Raw genomic sequence first — 5,802 nt, forward strand, 5'->3', positions numbered from 1 at the left:
GTACCTCCCCACGCTGTGTGGCTGCCTGGCCTGTCACAGCCTGCAGCCAAGCTCCCGGGTCCTTCACCCAGTGAGCCCAGGGGACCAGCCCCTCATGCTGCCACTGATACCTTACAGCCTTTAAATTCTAAAAACCTAGAAAATCACAGCACGGTACAAACGAAACGAAAGTCACCCATGATCTCACCACCTGGAATGAACCACTCGGCCTTTTTGTGAATTTTCTACTGGTCGTTTTTTCAAGGCATGTTGTGTTAGCTTTTTTGTGACCTCTGTTTCATGAGCATCCTTCTGCCTCATGTTTTAAAAACTCTACTTTTGTTTTTTGAGAGAGAGACACAGAGAGAGAGAGAGAGAGAGAGACAGCAGGAGCCAGGGAGGGGCAGAGGAAGAGACGGAGAGACTCTTAAGCAGGCTCCACATTTAGCGTGGAGCCCCAATGTGGGGCTTCGATCTTGCGCTACTGGGATCACGACCTGACGCAGAACCAAGAGTCAATGTCAACCGACTGAGCCACCCAGGCGTTCTCCGTTTTAATCACTCCCTTCAACACCAGTATGTGGCTGGGATGTAAATCATGAATGGACACCCCTATTTTCAGAGAGCAGTGTTCTTGCTGACACTTGGAGTTGCGGGAGCTATGTTGTCAGCCGTTTCCTCGTTTCCGTCGACGAGCAGATCCTTCAGGAGCATTGCAAGAGGCAGAATTACGGGTCAGAATTGTGGACACTTCAGGGGCCCCTTCGTTACAAATGCCCACACCGCCCTCCGGTCTGCAGTCCCCAGGCTGTGATGAGCGTGTTCCCTGTGTTACCAGGCAGCCACGCACAGCCATCTCCCCTCCTGCAAACACTCCCCTTCTGAGGGAATGTCCTCACTCCTCTGCTGACTCAGCCTTCGGTGGGAGCCTCCCTGACCAGCTCAGGGTGGACACATAGCCCTCTGAGTTTAGAATCCTGAGCCGAATGGCTGCAAGGTCGAGAAGCCATGGGACACACCTTTGCCTGTGCGTGTAGGCTCTCCAGGCGTTCTTAGCGCGGCCAAAGCTTGAAAACACCACAGGGATCCAAACAGGGCACGGTGCTAAATAGGTAAGTGCCGTCTGATAGAATTCGTGCAAAGCCCACAAATGAAACGGTAACTTCTGGACCACACAGCCCCTCTGCTGGGGTTGAGGCAGAGGAGCCGGCAGGTGATAGCCCCCGAGTCGGGAAACGTCTGGAAGGTCAATGTGAGTGACAATGGACAGGACACAGGTCGGGAGGGTGTGGCCTCCTCCAAGTTCAGGGGTCACAGGGCCAACATGTCCCTCTGGGGCTCTCTGATCATGGATATAGACCTCTCGACAGCAACTGTGGAAGGGCATGTCCAGGCCGTGGGTTGCAGGGGCGTAGGGTACAGACACAGTCTACCACGGTCCTCCAATGCACGGGGACTCTGTGGCCAACGCACATACATGTGTGAGGGACCGTCCACCCTGGCAGGGGCCGGGGCAGCCCCAGAGTACTAGCTTCCTCTCCCTGCCCCCCTTTTGTGGCACAATATAAATGCCAGCTGTTCTGCGGCGCCTGGGTGGCTCAGTTGGTTGAGTGTGAGACTTCAGCTCAGGTCATGATTTCGCGGTTCGTGGGTTCAAGCCCCGCGTCACGCTCTGCGCTGACAGCTCGGAGCCTGGAGCCTGTTTCAGATTCTGTGTCTCCCTCTCTCTCTTCCCCTCTCCCACTCCTGCTCTGTCTCTGTCTCTCTCTCTCAAAAATAAACATTAAAAAAATTTTTTTTAATAAAATAAAATAAAATAAAATAAAATAAAATAAAATAAAATAAAATAAAATAAATGCCAGCTAATCTGGATGGTGGGTGGGTTCATTCAGTGTCTTAGAATGATTCTGGGCACACGGGCAGTGCCATGTAAGTATAAGCTCTTGTCTTTTAGTTTTTTTTTAATGGTTATTTATTTTTGAGAGAGAGAGAAAAAGAGAGAGAGAGAGAGAGTGTGTGTGTGTGTGTGTGTGTGAGCTGGGGAGGGGCAGCGAGAGAGGGAGAGAGGGAATCCCAAGCAGGCTCCGTGCTGGCAGCACAGAGCCCGATGTGGGGCTCGATCTCACGAACCACGAAATCATGACCTGAGCCGAAATCAAGCGTCGGACACTTAACTGACTGAGCCACAGAGGTGCCCCTAGGCTCTTTTTATTTTCCCGAGGTTTGGAATATTTTGTCACCTGGAAAACGCCTCCACCTGTGGCTGAGTTATTCCAACAGAGGCAACACGCCTGTTTGCCAGTTCCTCTCCTGAGCCCCCGTCGTGCTGGCCTGGCTCCTGCTTGCACTAGGCCGCCCTGACCCTCACCCCACCTCTAATCCTCTTGGGATGATTTTGGCCAAAGCTCTTTCTGTCTCTTGAACCCGAAAAGCTGCCTGATAGCCCAGCCATAGGCACTTCCCGGACTGCCGAGCGTCTGGGACATGCTGCAGAAGCCTTTGGACATTGACACTGGGTGGGGCGGGGCACCGGTTAAAGGGAGATGCAAATGAATCGTCTTAAAGAGCTTACCCAGGGAACAGCCAGCTGGCCCTGCAGTGAACAATGAGGATGGCTGGGGGGAATTACCCGCTCAGCTGTCATCCCTAAGCAGAGAAGTGTCAGAGGGGACCGCAGAGCCCAGGAAGCACGTAAGGAAAAAGCAACCTGGGGCCCCCACCACCCAGGGAGGTGTGCTGGAGAGGGAGAGCATCCACACCAACTTCCTGCCTGCCTTGCAGAGGCTGGAGAGCTCATTCCCTGCAGCGAGGGCTTGGGATGTCCTTCCCTGGGCTTTTCAGGGACCTCGCATAGTCATGGGTCAATATGCCCCGCTGCCCGCCCCGCTTCCGCAGCCCAGGCCCTTCCCTGCTCTTATGCCTCATCTCCTGTGTCTGGGAGGAGGGTCTGGCTTTTCCTCCAGCAGCATCTGGGGGCCTTGACCCCCCACCTTCGTGACTGTGGCAGAGGCTGATCCGGGCCAGTTCTGCAGTGCTGCTCTGGGCTGGTTCCTGAGGGCCTGTACCTCCAGACTTTCTGGTGATGTCGGCAGGCTCCTGACCCCCTGTATTACAACTCTTTCTGCTTAATACAGCCGCGTGTTATGGACTGGATGTTTGTGTCCCCCACAATTCATATGTTGAAACCCTAACCCCAATATGATGGTATTTGGAGGTAAACAGGCTTAGATGAAGCCATGTGGGTGGAGCCCCCATGGGATTAGAGTCCTTACAAGAAGAGAAAGAGAGACCGACGACCCCGCTCCTCTCTCAGGCACGTGAGGGCACAGCAAGAAGCGGCTACGTGCAAGCCAGAAAGAGAACTCACCGGAAACTGAACTCACCGACCCCCCTCACCTTGGACCCCCAAGCCTCCAGAACTGCGAGAAATAAATGTGTGTTGCTTACGCCCCCAGCTTGTGGTGGTTTGTCATATCAGCCTGAGCTGTCTAGTACACGGAGTGATTTTGTTTTTGCCACGTTCCCCAACCTTTATGCTTTGCACATGGGTGGCCCTCCACTCTCATCGCGGCTTCCTGCACTTGCCGTGCTTTGCAAATGTTGTTCCCCCTGCCTGGGCTGCCCTTCCTTCCGCCCATCTGCCAGATGGACTCTTACTCAGCCTCTGTGGCAAAGCTGACATGCCATCCCTCTTCTGCTGTCCCCCCCCCCCCCCGTCTCTTTCTTGTGTCCATGATGCACAGAGTTGACAGCTTCCTCCCAGGCCCCCAGCACGTGGACCAGCATTTGCCAGGGCAACAGTTCACAAATGCCAATGGAGTGCCCACCAGGGTCCTCGCCCCCCGAGGAGTGCGGCACAGACCAGGAATGCCCACACGTTACCAGCTGGTCTGGCTCTTTCTGAGCTGTGTGGCCTGGGGCAACTCCTGAATTTCTCTGTGTCCCGTCCGAAAAGTGAGGCTGTCGGGACTGTTTACACCCGTAAATGTCCTATCAGGGTCCCCAGCATGGGTCAAGTGCCATGCAGGTGATGGTGACCACTGTCAGTGGTCAGACAGACAACTGACAGACAGAGTGGGGAAAACTCTGCCCCAGCCCTGAGAGCCATGAAGGGAACAGTCTGTCTACGGTGGTCAGGGAGGACTTCCGTGAGGAGGCGACGCTTGAGTGGAGGAGATCTGGACACCTCTGAGCATCTGCCATCGCAGATACAGAGCTTCTTAGGCAGTGACACCCCCGGGGGGCGGGCCAGACAGTCAACCCAGCAGAAGGTGGGCTGTGCCAGGCATGCAGTGACGCTCAGACGGAGGGAGCCTCCTGGCAGGGGCTTCCGAGATCCCTTCCAGGCCAGTGCCTGCGTCCCTCTCCCTCAAGGCTGGAGCTGGTGCTCGGGAGGCATGGGCAGATGGAAGAGGCCTGAGGGACTTCGAGGGGGGTGCTCCCCAGAGTGGAAGCCCCACCCCCTGCATCACCACTGAAGCCAGAGAAAGACAAATGAGACACCAGACAATGTTTGTCGCACGAATCGGTGTCTGAATCTGCCAAATTCTCATCTTGCTGTGATTAAAAACCAGCTAGAGCATCATAAACTTGCTCTGGCTTCGGGCCGCAGCAGCTGAACATCAGTCACTGGGGGGCAGGCAGCTGGGCCCCACAGGGCTCTCTGGGGGAGGGAACGCCCTCTTATCAGGCTGCTGACTGTTCACCCGGAGCGGTGGGGTGCTGCCCAAGGTCAGCCTCCACAACAGGGTCTCCCACTGCCAGCCCCACTCACGGTGAGAAAACCGAGGCTCAGAGACGGCGAGTAGCCAGCTTTGGTCACACAGCTTGGAGGAGGCGATGGAGGCAGACACGTATCCCGGTGGGCTGCCCCTTTGCCTGGGTCTGGGGGTGAGGCAAGAAGGCAGGGGCTAGTAGCGACAGGACAAACACTGAAGCTGGTTGCTGGGGTGGGTGGGTTCAATTCAGTTGAGCTGGTTTCACATCGAAGGGGCAGTAGTTAAATGCACAGACCCTAGAGCCAACCTCACTTACTGCCTTGTGACACTGACCACCTCGGTGACCTCTTTGGGCTTTGGCGTGTGCATCTGTGAAGTGAATGTAATGCTTGCCTACCTCGGAGGGTGTGGGAGGATTACAGAAATACCAGCAGGCGCGGCACCCAGAGGAGAGCGCGGTGCGGAACGAGGATCCTTCAAACGTTGCCTTTTGGTGCTGTTTACGGAGCTGGACGCTGTCCTCGGCCTGGGGGCTGTGGTGGCGAGGCCACGAGACCTCAACACTCTGGGAGTTTTAGGGTCTCCTGCAGGATGGGGGGGTGGCTGCTGGCAGCAAGGGGGCTCCCTGGGGAGCCGGCCACGCTGCCGATGTGGCGAGGGCTGGTCAAATAAAAGGAAAGCAAGCTGGACGTGAGCTTCCGTGGGGGACTGGCAAAGATATGCTGAGGGACACCCTAAGCTGCAGGTCACAGGATGACATGTGGAAAAGTTCCGGGAGTACAAAGGCAGTTGCAAAACATTATGCATGCAGTGTAATTCTACTTATGAGAGAGGAAGACGTATGCAGAGCACCACCAGCTTTGTGCCCGTGTGTACCTGACGATGCACAAAACAGTTCTGCCAGGATACACCTCAAACAGAGTCAGCAGGAGCCCGTTGGGCTGGGAACACTGGCCAAAAGGCACGTCAGCACCGTTACAGCTTTAATTGGTCATCTAGAGGATGACTTCCTGTGTTGTTTTTTGAACCTGAACGCTGCGGATGAAGTTACTGAGTTAGTGTCATTTTTCCTAGGTGAGGTTCCCCAGGACGGCAGCCCTGTGCT

At 55.4% G+C, this 5,802-nt stretch overlaps 1 long non-coding RNA gene across 1 annotated transcript; it reads left to right on the forward strand.

Moving 5' to 3' along the window:
- Positions 1-2,327: 2,327 nt before the first annotated feature.
- Positions 2,328-3,426, forward strand: LOC122487580. Its single transcript, XR_006298409.1, has 2 exons — positions 2,328-2,670; positions 3,293-3,426. It is a non-coding gene; the product is annotated as an uncharacterized LOC122487580 (long non-coding RNA).
- Positions 3,427-5,802: the final 2,376 nt, after the last annotated feature.

Source organism: Prionailurus bengalensis, chromosome A2 (assembly GCF_016509475.1).
Source record: "Prionailurus bengalensis isolate Pbe53 chromosome A2, Fcat_Pben_1.1_paternal_pri, whole genome shotgun sequence".
Taxonomy (NCBI): Eukaryota; Metazoa; Chordata; class Mammalia; order Carnivora; family Felidae; genus Prionailurus; species Prionailurus bengalensis.